Genomic DNA, 23,242 nt, shown 5'->3' on the forward strand with positions numbered 1-23,242 from the left:
TGGTATATACAGCTGAAAAGCATAGACACAATCTAACCCATCACCCAGAGAACCCATTAAGAGATTCTCTGGGTCTTTTCTTAAAGTCTCTGTTTCACCCGTGCATATATAAGCACTCTCAAATTCCATCAAAAAAAATTTAAGAAATCACATGGCACATACTGTGTTGAAACCTGCTTTTCTTACATAAAAAGACATAATGATGTTGTTCCCTATCAAGTTTCACATCACTTTTAAATAGTATTTAATGACTGAGTCACATGGAGTGGGAGTATTACATTCCCTATGGTTAGAAATTTGTCTTTCTGCATTTTCTGATGTTACCATTGATGTCTTTGCCAATAAAACTCAGTGCATAGCCATGATTGTCTTAGGATAAATTCCTACAAGTGGGATTGCTGGAACAAAGGGCATACATGTTTTTAAATAATTTGCATAGGATTCCAAATCCCCTTGTAAAGGTCATCCCTATTTACACTCTGGAGTCCGGCTGAAGGTATATACACATTCCCATTTTCTCACATTCTCAGTAACATATACCTTACAGGATGTTAATTCAGGAGAGCACTGGCCAAGCTAATTTGGCAAATGTGAAGGAAGTACACATCACAACCTCACCATTCCAGTTTTCTTCCATACTCAGCCCTGCTCAAACCCCTCTACCCTCTGTTCTGGTTTTCTCCTTGGCATTACTCAGGTACCCATCTCTCTCCTGCATTAGCCGTAGCTGGTTTTGAAAGTAAGAACATATCCGATTCAGTTTATATACTTCTATACCCCTCACATATCCGATTCAGTTTATATCCTTCTATACCCCTCAGGGCCTAGTACAGAGCTTTGTTTGTAATAAATTTTTTAATTGCTTATGAAGTAAGTTAACTAAATTCAAATGTATAATTTAGATCCAAAATAACTTAAGAGACAGAAAGTGACACAGTATAGAAAAATAGCATTTTATGAATTATGAAAAGAATGAAAATTGTTTTATTTCGAAGTCTAAAGCAGCTTAGCAAGAATCCTTGCCCTTGAATTCCTGATAAAATTCTTACCAATGTTGCCCATAATCAACATACTCACTTAATTATTCATTCATTTACTCAGACTTTACTAAGGGCCTGTTGAGCACTAAGCACATCAGCGAAATAAACATAGCTTCCGTACGCGGGAACTTTACAATGGAGCTAGAGAAACATACACATTTATGCACTCGTGATAGATACAGAAATAAATAATACCTAGCCCATGACCTCTAGCAGCTTATGACCCTGTAGAGAAGAGAGACTGCAGACAATTCTACCATTGAGCGATTAATGCTATGAATATCACAGCACTGTGCCAGCAGAAGGCACCACGTTGTGGTGGGGAAAGCATGGGTGGCAGAATCACCCAGACCTGCTTTGAATTTATGGTTTTCTGCTTTCCAGCCCTGTGACCCTAGGCAAACCACACCAACCTTGTTTCCTTATACCACGCTTACTGCATAGGTTGAATGAAATAATGTGTGTGAAGGGCCTTCAAAACTTGTAGATGGTAAATGATTGCTATTAACAGGACAAGTTCAGGGGAAGATTCACAGAGGAGGTGCTGAGACGGGACCAGTGAAGATTCACAGAGGAGGTGCTGAGACGGGACCAGTGAAGAAAACATAAAGAAGGGCATTCCAAGTAAAGGGAGCAAGATGTGCAAAGTGGAGGCATAAAACCACTTGGTCTGTTTGGAAAATTATGGTTGTTTAGTGATGTTGTACCATAAAATAAGGGACAAGGAAGAACAAGAAATGAGGAGCAAGAGGTAGGTAAAGGACAGATCACCAGAGGGATCCATGTGTCATAGGGAAGAGTATGGATATTATCTTCTACAGCTATGTTATCCAATACACTAGCCACTAGCTATGTGTGATTTAAATTGAAATGAAAGAAAATGAAATAAAATTTTAAATTCAGTTCCTCAGTCACACAAGCCACATTTCATAACCACATTTCATTATCCAGTCTCAGTAGTCACATGAGGCTAGTGCTACCATATCAAACAGTCCAGGTAGAGAACACTTCCATCATCACAGAGAGTTCCATAGAACAGCATTGTTCTAGGACACTTCTACTCAAACTGGTCAGCAGAGGAGAAGCATTGGCCTTATCTGGGAACCTGTTAGACAGGCAGAGTCTCAGGCTCCATCCCAGAGACTCTGCATTTAACAAGACCCACCCCAACTCCCGCTCCCAACCCCAGTGATTCGTGTGCACACAGAAGTTTGAGACACACTACTCTCTAGAATGGGGAGCCTTTCAACAGCTTAAGCAGAAGCAGCATGGTCAAACACATTTTTTATTTTATTTTTTTTCTATTCAACATCTCCCCATTCTCCACCCCTACCCCTGGCGACCATCGTTCTACTCTCTACCACTATGTCTTTCTGTGCCTATCCTCTTTCACATAGCGTAATGTTCTCCAGTCTCATCCTTGTTATAAATTATAGATCTATATTTTCTTTCTCTCATCAGGGACATGTGTTGTTTTTCATGTCTCGGCTATTGTGAATAATGCTACAATGAACATGGGAGTGTATATATCTCTTCAAGATACTGATTTTATTTCGTTTGGATAAATATCCAGAAATGAGATTACTGGATCATATAGTAGTTCTTTTTTAATTTCTTGAGGAACCTCCATACTGTTCTCATACTGTGGCTGGACCAATTCGCACTCCCACCAGAACTGCATAAGGGAATTCCCATTTCTTCACATCCTTGCCAAAATTTTGTCTTTTGATAATAGCCATTCTAACAGGTGTGAGGTGATATCTCATTGTAGGTTAGATTTGCATTTCCCTGATTATTAGTGATGTTGAGCATCTTTTTAAGTCTTCTGGCCATTTATATGTCTTCTTTTGAGAAACGTCTATTTGGGTCCTTTGCCCATTTTAAAATTGAATTATTTCATTTATTGCTATTGAGTTATTTGAGCTCCTTATGTATTTGCGATATTAATCTTTTATCAGATGTATGGTTTGCAAATATTTTCTCATATTCCACAGGCTGTTTCTTTATTCAGTTGATTGTTTCCTTTGCTATGTAGAAGTTTTTTAGTTTGATGCAATCCTATTTGTCTATTTTTGCTTTTGTTTCCTGTGTTTTGGGGGTCATATCCAAAACATCATTGCCCAGACCAATGTCAAGAAGGCTTTCCCTATGTTTTCTTCTATGAGTTTTACGGTTTCAGGTCTTACATTTAAGTCTTTAATCCATGATGAGATGACTTTTGTATATGGAATAAGATAAGGGTCCAAGTTTATTTTTCTTTATATAGATATCTAGTTTTCCCAGGGCCATTTATTGAAGAGACTTTCCTTTCACTATTGTGTGTTCTTGACACCCTAGTTGAAGTTCATTTGACCATAGATACAGGATTTATTTCTGGGTTCTTTATTCTGTTCCATTGGTCTCTATGTCTGTTTTTATGCCACTAATCATACTGTTTTGATTACTATAGGTTTCTAATATAGTTTGAAATCAGGAAGTGTGACGGCTCCATTTTTGTTCTTCTTTCTCAAAATTGCTTTGGTTATTTGGGGTCTTTTGTTATTTCCTATAAACTTTAGGATTTTTTTTTCTATTTCTGTGAAAAATAGCACTGGAATTTTGACAGCAATTGCACTGAATCTGTAGATGACTTTGGGCAGTATAGACATTTTAACAATATTGCACATAGTATCTTTCCATTTATCTGTGTCTTCTTCAATTTCTTTCATCCATGCTTTCAAACTCACATTTTAGAAGTTTAAAATGGTAGGATGAATAAAAGGAGGACAAGACCGGAGGAAGAAAGACCAGTCAGGAGACACTAGCAACAAGGCTGCTGCTGCCAATTTTAAGCAAATTAGAAAAGGCACCTCTTTTTTATAGAAGCCACACAATCAGACTAGGTGAACAGAGTGCAGGCTAGATTTAAGGTCAGCTTCAGCCCAGGCACCCTCATGCAATGAACACCATACATGAGCATATAAAGAGGCATGGTGGCAATTGTTCAGGTGAGTGATGAGAAAGTCCTAAACTATACAACTTAAAAGATATTAACGGCAACAGGCACCACTATATGGGGTGTTGCTTTGTAAAATGCCATGTGCTGTAGTAAGAGAGGACAGTGGCAGAGAGTAAGGATCCATACTACAAAGAAGGAGGGCTGGCCTCCTCACATCATGTGCTCATGGGCAGCCCTGCTCTGCAGTGTCCCTGTTTGATTTCACATCAGGAAAGTGATTCAACTAATTGCTTTAAACCAGTGCTGTATTTCATGTGTAAAATATCCATAATTTGGGGTTTGAATACAATTGCAGTAAATTATACTGATCACAAAAAACTTCATTAAATTGATATAGGTTTATTCAAAAGTGTGTAGTTTTAAGCAATCGGTATTCCCTAATTTAAATGGCTCCTCCTTTTTTTATAATAAAAGATATTGGATACTTCAAAACTCTATTAATTGGAAGTCCATTTTTTTTTCTAAAATAATGGGAGTTTTAAGACAACATTAACCCATTTAGAGAATGAGACATAATCCTAAAATAAAATAATAAAAATAATAAAAAACAGAAACCTAGAAGCAACCTTAAGAGGAAAGAGTCTTTAAAACTCAATTCATCTAGATTTCTCAGACAAGGCGAAGTTTAATTTTTATACTTCCAATTGCCTTAGATAATATGAGTTGGGGCAGAGAACATGCCTACCCTTTGCTACACAAGATCATACTCACAGACACACAAATATGCATAAACATGCTGTATTGCTTAGGGTTCCCACGGCCATCTGATTGGCATTCAGTCAGGGTAATTGAGGATTATTTAATAAAAGATCATTTACAGCTGTGTAGGTAGGGCTAAAAGGAATTAACAAGGACTGCGATGGCACCCTGGGTCTATCAATGGCTACAAAGCCAAATAGTAAGGGAGTCTGTGGCTATAGTCCCTTCAGGGGAGGCTCCTCAAACTCAAAGCAAGATGGAGAGGGTGAAGAGTGAACGGACAGTATCTAGCACTCATTCCACCAACACATACACAGTTATACACAAACATATATCTTACATTTTCATAACACCTTACAGTTAGCAAGTACTTTCAAACATTTTTCAAGTAGACATTTGTCTCATAGCAGGTACTCCATATATACTTATTGAATAAATCAATGAAATATATTATTTGCAACTGAACTAATTTTTTCTTATTCCCAATAATTATATTTCTTTGTACATTTATTTTTATTATGAAAAATACACATAAAAATGTATCATTTTAGCTATTTTAAAGTATACAATTCAGTGACATTACGGATATTCATGAGGTGCAGCCACCATTATTATCCAGTTCCAGAACTTTTTCATTATCCCAAATGGAAACCCCATAATATAAATTTATTTTTTTTCAAGTTTCAGATATTTATTAATCAACATAAACCCCAACATAATATACCAACATAATATGCCAACAGCATTTGGAGGGGAAATAGTTCCTGGTTAAGTGGAACATTTTGCAGATGGCTTCTGGAAGACTTTCATTCTAAGCAGCTTTCTAATGAAACGTTTCATTTAGAAGTCTGGATACTCTTTCTTCAGTTTGCTATAATCTACATTCACTGAGTAGAATTTGAATTGATCATTGGGATCCAGTTTATTCCAGGGTTCTGGGTTATTTTTTCTGTTTCAAGAGACATCTGGATTGAAGAATGCCAGATGCAAAACACACAGCACTGCTCCAGTACCTCCAGTAACTACAAAGAGGGAGATCGAGTGTGGATACTTCTTGGTCTGACCAAGAACCTGGTGGAGCATGTTTGTGGCAGAGGTCTCGGGTCCAGAAGCAGAGAAACATAGAACTGCAAGGCCTGGAACTAGGTCGTCTCTACCGACAAATTTATTTATTTATTTATTTCCCCACCCCCAGCCTTATTGAAATATAATAGACAATTAGTTGCTCATATTTACATTGTACAATTCAATGAGTTTTTTTCAATTATAGTTAGCATACAATAATATATTCATTTCAGTTGTACAGCATAGTGATTAGAGACTTATATAACTCACAAAGTGATCACTCCACTAAATATAGTACCCCTCTTATCCCTTACATGTTTATTACATTAACTATTTTCCTTATGCTACACTTTATATCTCCACGTCTATTTTGTTACTATCCATTTGTATTTCTTAATACCTTTACCCTTCTTTGCCATCCCCCCTTACCCCCACCCATCTAGTAGCCCTCAAAATATTCTCTGTACCTGAGTTTATTTCCGTTGTTGTTGCTGTTTATTTTGTTCTTTACATTCCATGTGTACATGAAATCACGCGATATTTGTTTTTATATAACTTATTTCGTTCAGCGCAATACCCTCTAGGTCCATCAAGGAAATATCTTTTTCTATCCCCTTCCTTTGGTCCATGTATCTTTTAATCTCAAGTGAGTCTCTTATAGGCAGCATATGCATGAGTCTTGTTTCTTATCTATTTAGCCATTCTATCTTTTGGTTGGAGCACTTAATTCTTTTCCATTTGAGGTATTTGTTGATAGGAATGTAGTATTACCATTCTTCATTCACGTGTTGATACATGTATTTTCTTCTTAAAGAAGTCCCTCCAACATTTCCTGTAATACTGGCTTGGTGTTGATAAATTCCTTTAGCTTATTTTTGTCTGAGAAGCTCTTTATCTGTCCTACAGCTCTAGATGATAGCTTTGCTAGATAAAGTATTCTTGATTATAGATTCTGAGTTTTCATCACGTCGAATATTTTGTGCCAAGCTCTTCTGTCCTGCATAGTTTCTTTTGAGAAATCAGCTGCCAATCTTATGGGTGCTCCCTTGTAGATAACCAACTGCTTTTCTCTTGCTGCTTTTAAGATTCTCTCTTTGTCTTTAACCTTTGGCATTTTAATTATAATGTGTTTTGGTGTGGGTTTTTATGGGTTTATCTTTTTGGGACTCTCTGAGCTTCCTGGGGTTTTATGTCTATTTCCTTCACCAGGTTAGGAAAATTTTCTATCATTATTTCTTCAAATAGCCCTATAACGTCTTGTTTTCCTTTAGGTATTCCTATGACATGAATATTTTTACATTTAATAGTGCCCCATAGCCTCCTTAAATTATTATTATAGTCTTGGCTTCTTTTTTCTTGCCATTCTGATTGAGTGTCCTTGGCTTCCCCATCCTCTATATCGGTGGTTTGACCCTCTTCTTTATCCACTCTGTTTATTCCTTCTAATATACTCTTCATCTCAGATAATGTGTTCTTCATTTCTGATTGGTTCCCTTTTATAATTTCCATTTCCATTTTTATGGTTTTTAGCTCTTTGTTAAAGTTCTCACTGAATTCATCTACACTTCTCCTAAGTTCATTGAGCATCTTCATAATCAGTGTTTTGAACTCTGCATCTGCTAGACTGCTTGACTCCGTTATTCCTAGATCTCTCTGCTGTTCTCTCATATGGTTTCTGCTTCTTTCTTCCCATTTTGGCTGCCTTTTTGTGTCTATTTCTATGTACTAAGCAAAGCTCCTAAGTCTCCCAGTCTTATTAGCATGGTTTTGTCCCATGGCACAGTCCTAAGAGGGTTTCAGCTACAGGCCAAGTTTAGCCCCAGCCTGTGCCACCTGTTAAGATTCAGCAAGCAATCCACAGATGCTGTGCTTATAGTTGCCTCAAAAGGCCACGCCAGAAACTGAGGTCAGCTGCCACCACTGTGAGTCTTGGTGCTGCTTAGCAAGGAGCACTGGACCCACTGAGGACACAACTGGATATGGTTTGTGTGCGGCCGCGAGTTGCGGGAGGTTGAATTTCAGGAAATCCTCTGGGCAGAGCAATCTCTGTTACCCAGTTTGAAGACATCTCAGCTCTGGTAGTTCTGAGTCCTCACACTGGGAGGGGGAAGGGCTCAACAAAGGAGCAATGAATATTGCAGGCACCTCTGCCGAGGAGAGAGCCTCGCCTTTGGCCCTTACTCCAACAGCTCAGCATCCCCTTATAAGTCTCTGGTTCCCCCCCTCACACCCCCGTGGAGCTAAGCAGGTGCTGGTGCTCAGGATAAGCAGGTCCGTCACTGGAAAGTCCACTCGTGGACACGGCCTCTTTAAGAGGTGTCTATAGTTGCCGGCTGTGCAGTCTCTGTTCCACTCCGCCACTCAGGACCAGTCGGCCTCGCGTCTTCACCCCCTCCTACCTTCTACCATTGCAGGTTTGATTATTTCTCTCCCTATTTGTAGTGCTTCTGTTGAAGTAGATCCTTGGCGACTTTGCTTGCTGTTTGCTCCATGTTTGTCACAGCTTTGATTTGGTCGCAAGAGGGATAAACAAAGCCTCTATCATCTACACCATTTTTTCCCAAAAACACAAATTTATTTTTAACAAGTGAGAGATTTGTTTTGTATGCAAAGACTTGTGAAAGGCAAATCTTATAAACATCTATTAAATGTTGTGACAATTTTCCTAATAGTCAAGAATAGAAAAAAACTTCAATATGAATCTATCTTAGAAACAGAGAAATATGCAGAGTAGTTACATAGAATTAGTATACATAGACTAGTGAATTCAAATATGAGACCTGGCTATTTGATGAAATAACTTCTTATTGACTACCTCAATTGATCAAATTGGCCAGAGAGTTGATCAATGTTTCACTTCAGTTTGACTATAGAGATGCTAATGCGTTGGTAGCTCATCCTTCTTCCTTCTCCAACAATGAAACAGCCATTTTTCAGTTCCTGAGCTTTGCCAACGAAGCCATAATAAATTCCAGAAGAGTTTTGGGCAGACACAATTTCACAGTCTCAGTTAGCCTCTGAGTGGCAAATAGAAGATGTAGATGTGGTTCTCCGTTCACAAGCTGTGTGGATGCAGGCCGCCAATCTGGCCTCCCTTATCTGTAAAAGGACGGTGCTGGACTTTGATCTCTAATGCCCCTGGCACTTGTAATGTCCCAAGACTCTAGGCTCTGCCCGAAAGCCTCTGAAGTTTTCGCTGGAAAATGCTCTCAGTCTAAGCACATCAAATATCAAAACACATAGTATTTACCTTTCTGATGAAACAGCTAGTGTGAAATTTGACCCTTTCAACAAATCATGATTGTGAAAGCCAACATTCTGTGTGTGTAAAGCCAGCGGGGACAGGTTTAGCACTTGGAGGAACAAGTAAGCCAGATTCATTGACTAACATAGTTTTGAATGGGTATTTTAATGATATAGAGAAACTAGTTCTGATCTTTTATCAGCAGCCCAGTTTTCCCTGTGGCGCTGACAGACTGGAACTGATCCATTCCCACCTGGTCTCCTTGGTAACCAAGAACCTAGATTTGTGAGGTGTTTGCAGGACATCTGGCCAGGATTAAGGTACAGACTAATGCTATCAGAGATCAAGTCCATAGCTTTGGCCTTTGAAGACCTCGTTCTAATTAAAGAACCAGAACCACAGGCAGGGATGTGGCTCACCTAGCACTGCTGGTGAATCAGGTTAGCACAGTGGTTGAGAATGTAGGCTCTGGAACCAGACTGCTTGGGACTAAAGAACAACCTGTCTCTTACTAGTGCTGGAAACTAGACAAGTCTGAATTTGCCTCTCTGGGCCTCATTTTCTTCACTTGTAAAATGAGCTTACTAAAAGTACCTTCCTCGTGCATTTGTTAATAGGCTTAAATGCACTGACATATTAAAAGTACCTAGAGGTATATACTACAGCAAGGGCTCACTGTGAATTAGCCAGCAGTAGTGATAATGTGATGATTATGTAATGGCAAGGAGAAAAATGGAGCTTTTTCAAGAACACCACATGCAACATTATTTTGGGGAAATCTGCAGCAAAGATGGTGAGAAAACAGCTAGAAAAGCATCTGCATGTTCCCATGACAAATGTGCAAGGTTAGACAAGTAGGGCATGGATCTGAACAGAAGCAAAAGATTGCAAAGCTTACCATCAATGCCTTTGGCATCAGAGAGATCTGATCTGGGACCCTAGCTCTGCAGATTACTAGCTGTATGAGCTCTGGTAGCTCAATCTGTCTGAACTTTACTCTCCTCAAACGTGCAATGAGGGAGCAGAACCTACGTCAGAGGGTTGCATATTGTATGAAACGTGCTCAGCACACTGACTGGAACATAACAAGTGGTCAATAAATATTAATGACTATTATTACTAGGTCCAACCTGGCCCCATTTGGCCCCAATTTTCTCCCATATCCCTGTTTATTCACTTATTCATTTTATCTGTCATACATTTACCAGAACTAGCTTTGTGTCTGTTACCAAACTGAACACCAAGAATTCAAAAACAATTATGATATGAGGTTCATACTCCTAAATATCTCATAGTCTAGTGTGGAAATGAGTCATAGATACACCAAGTGGTGGGAGAGCCAACTTGGAGCTCACCATGCACAGGTGTGAGCTTACAGAAAGCAAAGCAGCAGGGCAGTGAGGTTGGCCAGAACTAAAGGAGGCTTCTTGGAGATGGTCTCGATGGCTGAGAGAGGCAGTGAGGTCTAGTGGCGAGGGGCACAGTCCTAGCCTCAGTTGCCTATGTTCGCATTCACAGATATGCTGCCATGAGTTCATGTGACCTTGGTTAAGTCATTTCATCCCTTCTTGTCTCAGTTTCCTCAGCTGTAAATGGTAAAATGACAAAATTTACAGAATTAATGAGTTAAAAAACCCTGTGAAGCACTGAAAAGCACCTGGCTTGTAGTAACAGTTATCATTATTACAGGGGAAAGAGAAAGGGAGAATTTCTCAGGCAGATGAGATATCAAGAGCATTGTCTTTTGTTTTGTTTTGTTTTTACACTAGATATTAGCCATGTAATGCTGCCATGGTGCCCCTTAAAGTCTCAGAAGATAGGTATTCTTAGTTGTCCACAGTCTTACTTGTGGCTCATCAGAAACACATGTGGCTCCCCAAAACTGGCATAGATATTTATTTGCCTTCCCTCTGGGCCACTTTCAGCAAGTGCTGGCCAATATTACGTGCAGGCCCCTTCTCCTTGGTCCTCTATCCTCCCGCCATCTCTACTTCATCTCCCCAGGGTCCCAGCTTCATCCTGTCATTGCTCCTGGGCTGGAGCTAGTAAATGCCAATTCTCAGGCTCTCCACATTTCCTTGAGCGAGGTCTTATTTGACTGTGTTTTTAAATTCTTTGGGTAGGGCACCCACCACATAACCCAGCTTCTTTTAAGCTAAAACCAGTCACGTCACATAGAGCAATTTGCATTTTATACTAAAAGAATCTCTCCCCACTAAAGTAGACCAAGGAGAGACAGTGAATGTGGGTGCAGTGTTGAACCTACAGAAAATTTGTTAATGAATTTCCCACTCAATTCCCCACACTCAAGTCTGTATAGAGAACCTTTTGTGGCTTTCCTTATAAGGTCACCCACCATCAAGCGGAATCCCCTGAGGCTGAATTTGGGAGGGCTAAGGGTTCAACAGGAGAGTCACACTGGTGAAGAGCAGCTGGATGGGACTCTGATTCCAGCAGCGTCCAAAGTCCGATCAGCCCAGTGACTCAGTGAGCAGCCCAGCTCAGTGTGTCACCACAGTGCTTGTCGCTGGATGCACTTGGCTTCACTGGCCATATGGAGCTGTGGAAGAGTTCTTTTGTAGCTTGACGGTCTGGAAAAGATGAAGACTCTCTTTACATCTGTGCTGCTGGCTGGCTTCCATTGGGAAGAGCGGATGCTGCTGGGGCTTACTTACCGTGCTCTTGACACTGCTGAAGGGGCCTTATGAACTGGTCTGTTCCATCACTCAAGCTGGAATACCTTAACTTGTCAGGCAAATGAGTAGGTGCACTTAACAATCAGCAAGCAGCATTTCTTTAACAACTAATATAAACAGTACAAAGGCTCAGTCTAGTAGGAGAGAGATGAGAAAAATGGCAATCATAGTACAATGGGAGAAGACCACAAGAGAGGATGTGGGAGAGGCACTGGGAGCCAAGGGAACCAGAAGTGGCTTCTAAAAACAAGCACAATTTAGTCATAAAAGAAGAATATCACTAATAGAGCACCTAGTAAGCCCAGGTCCTGTCCTGGATACTTATGTTATTTCAATTAATTCTCTCACCATAGTCACATAACTGATATGTATGAGAGCTGGGGTTTGAAACTAGGTCAGTTTGAAACCAAACCTATTCCATACTCCATCCCACTGCCAAGGAACTTGGTAGACCTGGGCAGTTGGGTGGGGGATGAGATCTCAGGCCAAGGCACTTGCCTTCCCTGTGGCGGGAGACCACTGTGCACTCCAAGTCAGACAGAAAGGGCAGGTGTAGGAATCCCATGAGGCAGGTGCATGGCACTGTTTGTTGCTGAACCCTAGAGTAGCCTTAGAATCTTTCTCAATCCAGCACTCCAGGACCACTATGGATCAGATTTGGGACTTATTTGCCACATAGAATAATAGATCTGGAAGAGTCACAGGGGTTCTAAAAGGACCTCACAGAGCCAGAGGTTCTAAAAGGATGATTTGAATTTTCTTACATTTTTCAGTTGCCTTGGGGAGGGGACAGTTATTAACCTGAAAATCCTACTACTAAAACGTTGAGGCTAATACTTACCCAAGGAACAGGACCTAAGGCTATGACCACAAAGTCGGATGGATTTTCTTTGTCTGGTGCGGAGATCTCAGCATTAGCAACTGGTAAACTCTGGTTGACTACCCCAAATTCAGGCTCTAGAATGGTATTGAAAACTTAGTAAAAAGTGTTCAAAATTGGGCCTCTGCTTTAAAATTTTCACAGCCAAATAGATTTACACCAGCTGCTTGCTTTGCTTTCCTCTAATTAAAGCACTCTGCAGTTAAGGAAATGTTAAAGGCTATCCAACTTTGGCTGAAACGTTTATGTTAGGCTGAACTAACCTGGAACTTCACTCTTACTCGGCCAGAACTTTGATTAAAAACCTACAATGTTTTCTGCCTCAACAGTCTGCGCATTTGCCCAATTGAGATTAATCTCCACATCCCATTAAAAAGAACAACTATTTCTCAGAAGGTTCTTTTGTTTGTTTGCTTGCTTTCCTGTTTTATTTTTTGTTGTTTTGTTTGTTTGGTTTTGGTTTTTTTAGCTGGTCACAATATCTTTGTAATATCTTTCCAGAAAACAATAAAATAGCATATCTAATCTAAATCTAGCAATAATTGCATAAAATTTAAATAGTCTAAATACATCAATTAGAAAAAGAGAATGTCATAATAAATAACAAAGCAAGATCCAACTATGTGTTGTCTATAGGAAATCCACTTTAAATGTAATGGTATAAGTAAAAGGATGGGAAAGGTATACCATGCAAACATTAATACAAAGATAGCTAGAATGGCTAATTCAATATCAGATGAAGCATATTTCAGAGGAATGAGAGTTCCCAGGGATAAAGATGGACATTACGCAATGATAAAAGGGTCAATTCACCAAGTGGATATAACAAGTCTAAGTGTACATGCAACTAATAGTTTCAAAATACACAAAGCAAAAACAGAGTGCTGAAAGGAAAAATACACAGTTATAGCTGGGCACTTTAATACTCTTCTCTCAGTGACTGATAAAATAAGTAGACAGAAAATCCACAAGGATATCGAACAACAATGCTAACCAACTACATCAAATTGATATTTATATAATATTCCATCCAACCACAGAAGCATGCAAATGGTTTTCAAGTGCACATTGAACATTCTCCCAAACAGATCATACTGTGGATTCTGATGCAAACTTTAACAAATTTAAAAGAATTTAAATCATACAATGTTAAGTTCTCTGACAACAATGGAATTAAAATAAATATCAATAACATAAATATAACTGAAAATACCCAAATACTTGGAAATTAAAGAATACACTGCTAAATAATCCACTGATCAAAGAGCAAGTTTCAAGTGATATTAGAAAATATTTTGAATTGAATAAAAATGAAACTACAACATTTCGGTTAAATTATTTTTAGATAAGTAGTGATTCTCAATCTTGATTCACATTTGAACCACCTGAGGAGTTTTTTTAAAAAAAAACAACACCGATTCCTGGCTCCCACTCCAGACCAATAACATCAGAATCTCTAGCGATAAAGCCCAAACAGGGGTATTTGCAAAAACAACCCACATGATTCTAATGCACAGCCACAGCTGAGAACTACTATCTTAAGTGCTACAAAGTGGTAGAAAATGCCCTGAAAGCACAGATGGAACAGTTAACAGTACCAGGGCCATTGTGAATGGCTTCAAGGAGGGGGTGCTGGGTTTGAAATACATGAGAATTTATCAGGTAGGAAAGACATAAGGAGGAAAGGCATTCAGGCATGGGGAACAGCACGGGCCAAGCCACAAGGGTATGAAAAGGTCTTTAGGAAATGAAGTTCAATGGTTAAAGCATATCTATTGTGCCACTTTACACACACACACACACACACACACACACACACACACACACACACATGCTTGTATAGATACGTACACGTATACCATAATTTGAATATAAGCTTATTTCCTACTGTATACCATAATTTGAATATAAGCTTATTTCCTACTGTGAAACTTGCAAATGAGCTAACCTTACATAAAAGTCTACATCAAGAAAGGATATAAAGTATTTGGAGATACATTCTTATTGGGGAGGAGAAATTTCAGGAGTACCAATTGCTACAAAAACATTTGTTTATACCTCAGTTTATGCATAGGGATTTTAATATTGTGCAAAATTGTGGCAAGCAGAAACTGTCACTAGATCAATGAAGTCCACCAGAATATAGCATTTTGCATTCAGCCTGGAGGTTTGGGTTTTTCTCAGAGATTTGTCTTCCCAAGCTTTCCAGTATCATTCTTTGCCACTCTCTGTGATCCCCAACCACCACCCTGTACTATTGTTACCTATCTTTCTGGGTCAGAGACCCAAACCAAGGTCCTTCTTCCCAGTGCCATTCACACCAGGAGAAGGAGACTGAGTTCAGTAAAGCAGAGCAGAAACTTTATTCTTTGATTAAGGCATGGAGAAGGGCGAGCTCTTAACGGCAGCTCCTCCCTGACGGGAAAGGAGCCTTCAGTACTCATAGGCTGTGGCGGGGAGTGATGACGCTTTCTAGGCATGCGTAGTTACTCTTCTGCTGCACTCGGCATTTTTGCACACAGTCCTTTTCGCACGCGATGCCCCTTCGCCATCCTGGTCTTCGTGCTCAGCCCTCTTCATTTTGTGATGAGGAACTCTTTTCAGTTCCTGTAAACAAGCATAGCTCATGGCATAGTTTAGGTATGGGGAACCATTAGGGTCTTTTGGATGATGGCCCTGTGACACTATTCTTTAATAGCAGAACACTGAACAGATTCACCTTCCTACTTCTTGCTCCTGTGCTTTTGGTCATATCATACTCTTTGCCAATATGGCCCCACCCTGCCCTCATCTTTTATGCTTTGGCTCAGATATCACCTCTTCCAGGAAGCCTTCTCTGAAGGAGAGTGCTTAGGCTGGGCCTTGAAGATCCTTTAAGATGCTTGTTTGTAAATTCAGGATGCTTCGTATTTTTCTGCAGTGTCTTTGGTTATGCAATAAAGTTTTATAATTTTATTCTTTCTTAATTCTGAAGCACAAGTTTGAATGAGATTCAAAACATTTATATCATTTCTGAGACTGTAGAGCATCTGGAATCCTCTGTTGTCATTATTTTATAGGAGGCAAGTTTGAAAGATCGTAGCAAATGGGCATTTGTTTTTCTTGGTTAGTCCATGAAACACTGAGGAGACTTTAGAAAACAAAACTCTAAAATGTGGCAGGTGGTGTTATTCCAGAGAAGAAATTAGGCATTAATAAGGATGGTAATACTAGACCCAGATGCCTATCTCCTCTCCATGTTGAGAATTTGCTGGAAGGATGCCAGGGCGTTGCATAGACACATTCTAGGCTCTCTAAGAAACACTGACTTGAATCCCAAGAGGGTGTTTAAGGGAAGGTGAAGTTTTTAGCCAATAGGCTTTTAACCCAAAATGAAAACCTCACATAAACATTGATTCTCACTCTCCCTGGAATTCCCTAGGGGAGAGGACAGAGAAAGGGGAAGCACAAAAGTTTTAACAGGGTAAGGAAGTGAATCTGACAGTGGGACAGCTGTAGGTGGTTTGAATTTTTTATAACAAGGCATTAAAACTATCATTTGGGACAAGTATTATTGAACTGAGTTCTGCCCTGCTTAAATGAAGTGAATGTGCAGGGACAAATAGGAGGCTGCACTTGGTAAGGTGTTAAGATAAAAGTAAGCTATAGAATACTATATTTAATGCCATCCTACCTTTATTTAAAAATAGGAATAAATGCTGCTTACAAAACTTGGTATTGTGACTACATATAATAGTTTTGCATTTTATATGTATAATAGTTTTGGTATTTTATATATTTTCTATACTGAGTACATATTGCTTTTATAATAGAAAGGCAGCAAAATTTATTAAATAATAGTAAATAAATAATAGTAAATTAAAATATAGGACTGTATGTGTTGAGAGAGGGCACTGAATAGACCTGGGTATTAGACCAGTCAAGCTGTGAATTTCAGAGTGAAGGCATGGACAAGGTCATTTCTTACTCTTTGCCAATTTGACAAATAAAAAGATAAATACTCAGTGTTATTAATTTTTATTACTTTGACACCAGTTAAACACTTCTCTTTTGGAGAAACCTGAGAAAGCACTTCGGGCATCTGCCATACAGTATGATATCATCAAGGGTGACACCCACAGTGTTCTCTGTACACATAAGTCACACTTCTATGCTTGGTGAACTCTCCTTAAAAACTGTGGGTGAACTTGCCATGAATGCATAAATAAGGAGAGTGGACTTCTGCATTCCACAAGAGAATTTTGAGCCTTGTGTAGGAACTCTGAACTCAGAATGGGGCTATGGGGGGGGAGTGAGGTGAGTGGGCTTTGGAGAAAAACTGACAAGCCAAATAGGGGAAGATAGTAAACAGGCTACACTTGCCATATACAACTGGGATCCTAGTGTTGCGGAAAAGCTCCAAAATCAGACGAGCGAAAAACCAAGCAGCAATTCGGAGAGAAGGAGAACTCAGGTTTGTTACACGTGGTCCCAGAAGAGTTAGCTCTCTGAAGATCTGGGCCAAGAGCACAGTTGCAACATTCTTTACATACCGGAATTTTACACAAGCTGATTGGTTAGTTTGAACTCAGACCGTTACAAATGGTGAGTTGCTATGGTTGCAAGTAGTAACATTGGCAGAAGGATGGGAGTTGTTATGGGTTACCGATGGTTATAAATTGTTACAGGAAGTGGGAGCTGTTATGGTACAAAGTGCTACAAGAGATGGGAGCTGCTAAGGGTACAAACAGTCACATTCATTACTTAGGTCGAGCAACATGCAAGTAAGCTCTGCATGTGAGCTCTTGCATGCAGCAAGCATATTTACAGAAGCAGAACAAATGGCTGATTAGTTCTTGATGAAAATTCCTCAAATTTCCTCTTTACTAAGTACCTCCATACCAGCCTTTATGTTCTGCCACTTGCCTAGGGCCAACCATTTGCCATCCAGAAGCACCTGGTAGAAAGCAGTGCCCAATTATCAGCCACTGATGAAGAGTCAGGGCTCGATTAGAAAGTAAAAAGGGAGAAGGAGATGAATCAAGCCTCATAGTTATTTCTGCAGCTTTTACTCTCCCCTGCAGAGCCACTGAGTGTTTTTCCAGGAAGCCAAAAGAACCCTTCAGTTCTTTAAAGTCACGCTGATGTGTCACTCTGGGTATCCCCCAGGAAGTCCTAACCACATTTTGAACCATGACTTTCATGCCAATGGGAAGAGTTATTGTTAATATCTATTAGGCTCTTTCCACACATATGAGCCACTGAGAAGATGCTCCAGAGTTTCAGAACGTTGTTATCATAATTGACATTATCATCATCATCATCGTCATTGTCACCATTACTAACTTCAAGTAAATTGACTGTGCAATCTTCATAGCATTTTATAGCTATCCTTTGCTAAACCAATTCTCTGAACAAAATCTTCCTAGCCTAACATTGGATTGAATGAGGTTTTAGAACACAGCAAGGAGGAGCTTGATGGGAGTTTTAGCATGGTATGAGAAGTGAAAACTAAGAATACTTAAAAGAGTTAGACAATGGCAACTATTACTTACATAAAAAACACTCAATGATGTTAAAAATATCATGATATCATTAATATTTATTAACATTTATAATATTAATGACTAATTTTTCAGTTTTATTTTTTAAATTATCATACAGTAAAATTAACTTTTTTGTTGTTTTTATTGTTCAATGCTACAGATTTTAACAGACATAAGGTTTCATATAACCATCTACAATCAAGATACAGAACGATTCCATCACCTCTGAAAATGTGACTTCCAACACATCCTTGTGTTAGAAGTCACATCCTCTACCCCATCCCCTGACTACAGATCAGTCTTCTATCACTAGTTTTCTCTTTTAGACAGAATGTCATATAAATGGAATCACACAGTACATAACATTTTGAGACTGACTTCTTTCACAGCATAATGCCTTTGAGATTCATTCATGTCGTTGCCTGTTTTAATAGTTTGCTCCTTTTCATTGCTGAGTAGTATTCCATTGTACACATGTACCACAGTTTATGCATCATTTGTTGAAGGGTATTTGAATTATTTCCAGTTTTTGGCAATCAATAATAGAACTGCTATAAATACTTGTATATGGATTTTTGTATAAACGCAGGTTTTCATTTCTCTAGGATAAATACTCTGGAGTAGAGATTGTTGGGTCATATGGTAAGTCTATATTTAACTTTACAGGAATATTCCAGAATGGCTATACTCTTTTGCATCCCCATCAACTAAGTATGACAGCTCCAGTTGCTTTGCATCCATATCAGCACTTGGTATTGTTAGTATTTTTTATATTAACCATTGTACTAGGCATGTAGTGATATCTCATTCTGACCACAATTTGCATTTCCCTGATGGATAATGATGTTGAACATCTTTTCTTGTGCTTATTTGCCATCTTTATATCCTCTCTGGTGAAGTATCTGTTCCTCTTTTGCCCATGTTTTAATTGTTTGCTTGTTTTCTTACTGTGGAGTTTTGAGGGTTCTTATATATTCTAGATACGTCCTTTGTGGAATATTTAATTTGCCAATATTTTCTCCCAGTCTGTAGCTTGTCTTTTCATTCTCTTAACAATGTATTTCATAGACAAAATGTTTTTAATTTTAATAAAGTCTAACTTATGATTGTATTCTTTTGTGGATCATGCTTTTGTGTAATGTCTAAGAACTAACATCAAGTTACAAATATTTTCTCCTGTGCTTTCTTCTAAAAGTTATATAGTTTTAGGTTTTACATATAGATATTTGATCTATTTTTGAGTTAACTTTTGTATAAGGTGTGAAGTTAAGGTTCACTTTTTTGTTTGTTTGTTTGTTTGTTTGCCTATGGATGTCTGATAGTTCTAACATCATATGTCGAAAAGACCTTTTTTTTCCTCCACAGAATTGCTTTTGCACATTTGTCAAAATCAGTTGGCTATATTTCTGTGGGTTTATTTCTGGATTTTCTACTTAGTTCCATTAAGCTGTGTGTCTATACTTCTTCACCAATACCCACCACTGTCTTGATAATTGTAGCTTCATAGTAAGTCTTAATATCGAGTAGTGTGATTCCTCCAACTCTATTCTTCTTTCTCAAAATTTCAACAACAAGTTTCCAATGAACTTTTGCTATGAATCCAACACCATGCCAAAGACCTTACATGAATTATCCCATTTGATTATCACAACAAACCTGTGAGGATGTGTGCCAGTTCAAGTCTGCCAAGAAGCGGATTTCAAGGTGGATTTAGAAGTGCAATAGATTTGCTGGGGAAAATTGCTATAGAGGATAAAGGGGAGAGGAAGCAGGAGTAACAGAGACAGCCTTTAGGTTGTGATACAAGTCCAACATCTGGGCAAGGAGGGGAGAAGGAAGGAAGCTTGCTCAGGAGAAGACTCAGACTGTAGCACAGCTCTGAGAAAACCTCAGCCAGGGTTTTGGGGAAAATCCTGAGCAAAATTTTCCTATTAGAAGAGTCCTACATTGGACAAGAATCGCCAGGGCTCTTGTACCCCACAATGTTCAGCCATTGGCTGGAAGCTGCCTGGGGAAAGTTTGGCCTCAGTATGAATGCCGCAGATGAATTAAAATCCAGAATGATCTGATTCTAACTCTTATTATTTCTCCTAATGCAGATTTCATCTCATGGTCAAATTTAATATTACAAATATGTAAAATGATCTGAACCTTCCCTGCTTGAAAATAGAGATCTCAAGTTTGAGTTAAAAATTTTACAGCATTTTTTTATTCTGGCAACAAGAAAATATTAATAGAGCTCCATTAGTGCTTTTTGGATGGTGTTGAGATCCACTTCCTCAGACACAGACAGGGGAATGGACTTGGAATCTATTTCTTGCCATGGCTTCTTATTAATATGTTTCTTTCCTTAATATTGTTGGTCCTTCCTCTTCTTCCTTTCTAATCCTTCTGTATAAATTTCTTCAAAGATCACAGGCACCATCTACTCATGTCCTCTTGTCTGGTTAAGAAGCCGGCTATCTTCTGCTTTATTAAAACAGTACATTCTGAATCTCTTTAATAATGTTATCATTTAACATTTTTACAATAAAGTGCTAAAAATGATGAGGCCTCTATACAATGCCTGTCATTGACTGGCAAAACTGTCACTGCTCTTTGATACTCGAGGTACATCCCCTCAAACATTTGAGAGCATCTCTGTTTGTACAAGATATTTTTAAATGTGTTTTAAACATATATACTGGCCAGCAACTAGCAAATCAAGATCTTTTCTCCACTAATTTTTCTTTTTTTTTTATTTCGACAGTTTATTTTTGTTAATGATAGAAATATTTTCTCAGTAAATTCGAGTAATTAATTTTATAACAGTGAATGATAAGCTAGAAACTTAAAAAGTTAACATACAACATTATCTTGAAATTTTAGAGGGGGCAAGTTATTGATTTGAATTTCACCTATCTTTTTGAACCAAACAACATTGAAATAAACAAAGTTTGAATAGAAAACTGTATCTAGTTCTTTCACATTTTAAACATAAAAGTCCTTTGATAGAGAAAATTCCATTTTTCTGCATTGTTTAAATGATATTACAGTAAAAGGCAACACTTGGATTGCAGAATGTAGTTTATGAAAATGTGATATTGTAAATTTAAGAAGAAATTAGCTTTTCCATATAAAAGAAAATCAATGATCAAATAAATTCAACATGATTATGGTGATCCACTCATTTTTCATTCATCTTCCTATTCTTTAAGAAAAGAAGCAATTACAAATGGAAAAGGTATTCTTTATAGTTCTCTTTATTTTGAAATGTGCTTCCTTCTTTCAGTCCTGAAATGAATCTGCGAAGTAGACAGGGCCACTGATATCATTCTTATTTTACAGATTAGAGAAGTAAAGCCCAGAAACTAAAAGTTATCCAAGGCAGAATTGTGGTGATTCAAATCATGTGCTCTCTTCTCCATACATGAAAGCCTGTCTACAGCATCATAGTTAGTAAACACAGAAGATATACAAACCTTAATAAAAGTAAATAGTTGACAGAAGGTTTTGAGTGTTTGTGAACATGAAACATGCTAGGGATACACATGTTTATGTAGGAGCCTAACCAGCTACAAAAAAGAGAAATTGACCCAGAGAAGTTTCAAAGACAGTTGAATGAATGCGTAAGTGGGTGAATGAATGAATGTCCCAGATCCAAGCAAAGCAGCCACTGCCATCATAGGGATTCAGAGGGTAACCACAGAGTTCTTCCTATTCCAGAACATCTCTTCCCATGTCATGATGTCACACTTTTCTCCTACTTACCTTGAAAGCCCTCCCAGGCAGCCTCCACTAAGAGCCAGGCAACAAAAGTAGAGTGTTTTCCCAGCCCTGGACAAAATGCACTTCCATGATCTTGGAGGAAATGGAAATGATGGGTCAGCCTTTCCAGTGAGTACATAGATGCCCATTCCATTCATCTAGAAAATGTATTGATTTCTTTCTATCTTGCCATCACCACCCCTATCATTTAACTCAGTACATTGTCTATGTATTTGTCTCCATCACTGAGCAAACAACATGATTTCAGAAGAACACTCATTCATTTTTGTAATCTAAAATGCCTATCACTGTTCCTGGTATAGTTGGTGCTCATGAAGCAATTGTCCAAATTAAGAAATGAGAACGATATGCTCAGCATTAGGGCTGGGTTTTCTAGCATTCAGATGAGGAAGAGAAGGAGGAGGATACCAGTTATCATTTATCAGCACTTTTTACATGCCAGGCACTCTGCTACATCTTTTACACAATCTTATTTAATTCTCATACCAACCCTTATGAGCTAGGAATGTCTACTAGTTGCACACATACTAGAAAACAAGCTTACTGGGGTTAAATAATCTGCCTAAGACCACACAATGAATTTGTGGCAGAATTATGTCTGTTGGACTCCAGGGAACATGGTTTTAACGTCTATGTTATTCTGTTGGCCATACTGTCCAATCCAGAAAGCAAATGCATGGTCCAGACCATGATCTTTCAAAGAAGACAGGAAAGGTTCCTTGAAAAATATGGGAACCAAACCACCTTAGCTATGGGGAAAACAATTTTAAGTAGAAATCAGGAAGCTTACAGTTGTAATAAGGAGATGAGACCAACATACATATTAATGACTTAGACATGTGGAACTGTCAATATATCCACACATTTATCCAGACAGCCAAACCTCTACCAGTTGGTGGATACCCTATATATTCCACACTATGATTAGTGCTTTACATCTATTTTCTTAATAATCCTTCTGATCACCTTTAAAAAGTACATATTGTCCTCAACTTATAAATGAAGAAATTCTAATTTGGAAAAGTAAGTAATTTGTGCTGGATAGGGCTAAAAGCAAGTGGTGGATTTGGGCTTCCAAGCCAGGTCATAGGACTGCAGAATCCAGATTACAAACCCTATTCTCCAGGCACTCTGAACCAGGAGTGGTAGAGATCTGGTAGTTCTGCCTTAAGAGGAAAGTGTTTCAAATCGTACTGCTTAATGAAGATATCTTTATGAAAAATGAGGATCCTTTGCAAGGACTTGCAGATTTGGCATAAACTAGCTCTTTCAGTTTTGCTAATAATTCAGTCAGGATTTTATAAACATGGGACTCAAGACAGATAAA

General features: G+C 38.5%; 1 pseudogene; it reads right to left on the minus strand.

Annotated features, from left to right (window-relative positions):
* Positions 1 to 5,577: 5,577 nt before the first annotated feature.
* LOC105300601 lies at positions 5,578 to 5,820 on the minus strand (annotated as a pseudogene).
* Positions 5,821 to 23,242: the final 17,422 nt, after the last annotated feature.

This window comes from Pteropus vampyrus, unplaced genomic scaffold (genome assembly GCF_000151845.1).
Source record: "Pteropus vampyrus isolate Shadow unplaced genomic scaffold, Pvam_2.0 Scaffold215, whole genome shotgun sequence".
Taxonomy (NCBI): Eukaryota; Metazoa; Chordata; class Mammalia; order Chiroptera; family Pteropodidae; genus Pteropus; species Pteropus vampyrus.